The following is a 4,392-nucleotide window of genomic DNA, read 5'->3' as shown; positions in this document are numbered from 1 at the left end:
AGGGTGAGGTCCCCAGGGTGAGGTCCCCAGGGTGAGGTCCCCAGGGTGAGGTCCCCAGGGTGAGGTCCTCTTTCCTTCCCCATCTTTCTATCCCTTTGGTAGCCCTCTGAGGCAGCCAGCAGCTGTCCATGTGCAGACCCCACCCGGAAGCCCAGAGACCCACCTCCAGGACGCTCTGACTCCAACCCCACAGCAGCTGACTCTGAGGACAACGACCCGACCCGAGAGCTTTGCCCTCCAAAAGTCTTCAGGGATTTGAGAACACAGATAAGAATCTTCTATTAAGAGCTTCACACTGACAAAGGAAAAGGAAACCATCCGAAGGGCTGTAAAGGGAAAACGACCCTGTCAGCATTTTGGTATTTAATTCCAGCATGACCAAGAAGTATTCTGATTTAACAAAACCGTTTTCAAAAAAAAAAAAAAAATCACCAACAGTAATTGCGCAAGAAAGTATTTTAAACTACAATTATTTGATTATTTTGTGTGGGGGTATACGCATGCTATGACACTGATGTGGGGGTCAGAAGGCAACTTGCCTGAATGTGTTTTCTCCTTCTATTGAGGTCCTGGGGATCAAACTCAGGTCATCCATCAGGCTTGGTGACAAATAACTTTATCTACTGAGCCATCTTGGTAGCTCCATGCAATATATTTTGAATGCATAAATTTATAAACCAGATATTAAGCAGCACAATGAATATAAAAACTGTAAGTTATAAATAGAATGTTTACTATGAATTAATTAAGGTATATTTAAAAAAAAACACTACAAGAAGAACAAATTCAAGCTGGGTGGTGGTGGTGCACACCTTTAATCCCAGTACTTAGGAGACAGAGGCAAACAGATCTTTCTTAGGAGTCCAAGGCCAGCTTGGTCTACAGAGTGAGTTCCAAGACAGCCAGGGCTAAACAGAGAAACCCGGTCTTTAAAAAAAAAAGAAGAAGAAGAAGAGGAAGAAGAAGATGATGATGATGATGAAAAGAAAAAAACAAATAAACCCAAAACTAAATACATTCTTTTTAAAAATTTCTACATTTTATTACAAACAAACCAATTAGCTCAGATGAAACAGATAGTAGCAAATCAATTTAAACACAGTCTCCAGCAGTTAAAAGGCATTCTTTCCGTCAGATAGGGCAGTAACGGTGATTCAACATAAACCCTGCCTCACGCCATCGTGTGAACCCGTCCAGACCAGCTCTGCCCCATCAAATAGGACAGTATTGTGATTCGACATAAACCCTGCCTCACGCCTTCATGTGAACCCGTCCAGACCAGCTCTGTTCTCCTGCAGGGTCTCTCTGCGAGTCACTGCACCTGACTTTGTGACCAGTTTTCTTCTGGATCCTTTGGGGGAAATAGATGGCTCCGCTCTGCTTCTTGGCCAGAAGTCACGTGATCCTGAAAGTCTCCTGAGAAGACGTGGCAAGAGACCAAATCAGGGTTATGGAGCACAAAGGCCCGGACAGAGATAAATTTTTCAATAAGAAAAAACTTTTAATAGTTTTTCTTGGAGAGAGAGGGAAATAAACAAAGGGTGAGGTGCCTTGAGGACTGAGGATGAAGGTCTGGGGAAAGGGTTCCTGACTGGGTTTTTTTATAGCGCAGGCTAGCCTTGAATTCACTATATAGTCAAGGATAACCCTAAACTGTACTTTGATTTGGGGTTCTGTTTGTTTTAAGCAACAAGAAGTTTTCTTTAAAGAGAGTGTACAAGACACACTACAAGGAGGCCAGGGCGGGGCTCGTGCCTTAGGCTAGACCTTGAACTCCTGAGTCTCCTGCCTGCACATCCTGGTCCCTGAGATCCCAGGTGTGCACAACATCCGGTTTATCCAGTGCTGCGATGGAAGCCAGGGCATCCTGGGAGCCCAGTGAGCACTTTACATTCTGAGCCATGTCCCCAGCCCCAAAATAATATTTGCTTCTCAGAGAAAAGTGTGCGTTAATGGGGAGGCAAACATGAGCAAAGAAAAACAACATGTATATAAATATGCACATACATTCTTATATAAAGCTGTGACAAAACCCAGGTTTTTGCATGTCAACTTAGAGAAGTTAATTGATTTTAAAAGTTGTACTAATTATGCCATAGGTGAATTCCAAATATCTTCTGGTGCAATTTTTTTCAACTGTTAAAAAACAAAAACTATGGTGTGGTGGTGCATGCCTTTGGTCCCTGCACTCAGGAGGGAGTGGCAGGCAGATCTCTGTGAGTTCGAGCCTAGCCTAATCTACATAGCAAGTTTCTCCACAGCCAGAGCTACATAGTGAGGCCCTGTCTCGTACAAAACAAAGCAACTACGGGTCATTTGGGAAGGTTCAAAGCTTGCCTCCAAGCCTGATAACCTGAATTCAATCCCCAGGATCCGTGAGGTAGGAGAGAACAGACTTCCAGCTCATACTGGAGAGCGAGTACTGCCTTAGCTGGGTGTGGGGTGTGTGTCTTTAACCTCAGCACTGAGAAGGCAGAGGCAGTGGATCTCTGAGGGTAGCCTAGTCAACATAGAGAGACCCTGACTCAAAGGAGAGAAACAAAACAAACACCACCACCCCAATACCCCGACACCCCCCTTATCCCCACCCCACCCTACCCCCCACACACACCCTCAATACTTTCTCAAAGAGAATCCCAGTTGGGTTCCCAGTGCCCACATCAGTCAGCGCTAGAATTCTGTCACTTGATTTCTTGCCAAGATACCTCTGTGGATCTCCCCAGCATCAGTCGGAGCCCACTCACAGAGGACATTTGGGCCCAGATACCTCTGTGGATCTCCCCCGCATCTGTGGGAGCCCACTCACAGAGGACGTTTAGGCCCAGATACCTCTGTGGATCTCCCCCGCATCTGTGGGAGCCCACTCACAGAGGACGTTTGGGCCCAGATACCTCTGTGGATCTCCCCCACATCTGTGGGAGCCCACTCACAGAGGACATTTGGGCCCAGATACCTCTGTGGATCTCCCCCGCATCTGTGGGAGCCCACTCACAGAGGACGTTTGGGCCCAGATACCTCTGTGGGTCTCCCCCGCATCTGTGGGAGCCCACTCACAGAGGATGTTTGGGCCCAGATACCTCTGTGGGTCTCCCCCGCATCTGTGGGAGCCCACTCACAGAGGACGTTTGGGCCCAGATACCTCTGTGGATCTCCCCCGCATCAGTCGGAGCCCACTCACAGAGGACGTTTAGGCCCATGAGTGAAGCACAAGCTTTGTCTGAGCACACAACACCCCTCTCTCCTAGGACGATGGTGCGAAAGGTGTTCTCCAAACAAGTGGTCTTTTGTTCAGTTTGAATTTTTGTGCAATTTGAAACAATCTCTGGGTACCTCAAGACGGAAATGACTCAGCTCTCAGACTCTGGAAGATGCTAAAATAACAGTACTATATTTTTTTAAAGAAAAAAAAACAGTATTTTGGTGCTTAAAAATAGCATGGTATACCAGAATACTAAAAAGAGGAAATTTTACCGCAATCATTAGCCCAGTTGCTAGGAGACTCAAGCACAAGCCTGAAGCTAGGGCACAGGTAGGAGAGGGGAATTCACTTCAGCAGCTTCTGGTGACCGGGGAGGCAGGCACAGTAACGATAAAGTCCTTCCAAGTCTGTGTCTTAGAACGAGGTCTGAACTCCATCCTACATGAGTCTAAATACTAAGCACTAGGGATAGTTTGCCACCCCGCTCTATGTCCTGATGCTGTGTTTATTTTGCAACAGTGCCTGGAGATTCTCCTTGTCCATGGTTACAAAAGGACAGGGCTATCATGCCAGCAACTCAGGAAGCTGAGGCAGGAGGATTAAACAAACACTGAAAGCCAGGCTGGGCAAGTCACTTAGGATATCTAAACACGGCTAGAGATGGAGTGTTTGCCTAGAACGACTGAGGTTCTAGGTTCCCTCCCTGATGCCTGAGCATGTGTGCATGCACACACAAACACACACACGCGCACACGCACACATACACACACGCGCATACACACACACATGCGCACACACACATACGCATACATACACACGTACACACACGCACACACACATACACACACATACACACACACACGTACACACACACCACACACATATCCACACACACACATACACACACACACACGTACACACATACACACACTCTGTTGTTGGTCTGATTTCTGCCCATGGGCCAGGAAACACTGACCTAAACTTTAAGTTCCAGGCTTACACATTCTGAATATGACAAGTGAAACAGAAGCCAGTTCTTGATGGAGAGGGAAAGAACACACCCTGTTTGGTGTGTGTGTGTGTGTGTGTGTGTGTGTGTGTAATGTGTGTGTGTGTGCATGTGTGTGTGTGTGTAATGTGTGTGTGTGTAATATATGTGTGTGATGTGTGTGTAATGTGTGTGTGTAATATAT

Source organism: Mastomys coucha, unplaced genomic scaffold (genome assembly GCF_008632895.1).
Source record: "Mastomys coucha isolate ucsf_1 unplaced genomic scaffold, UCSF_Mcou_1 pScaffold15, whole genome shotgun sequence".
Lineage (NCBI taxonomy): Eukaryota > Metazoa > Chordata > Mammalia > Rodentia > Muridae > Mastomys > Mastomys coucha.
This window is presented reverse-complemented; position numbering follows the sequence as displayed.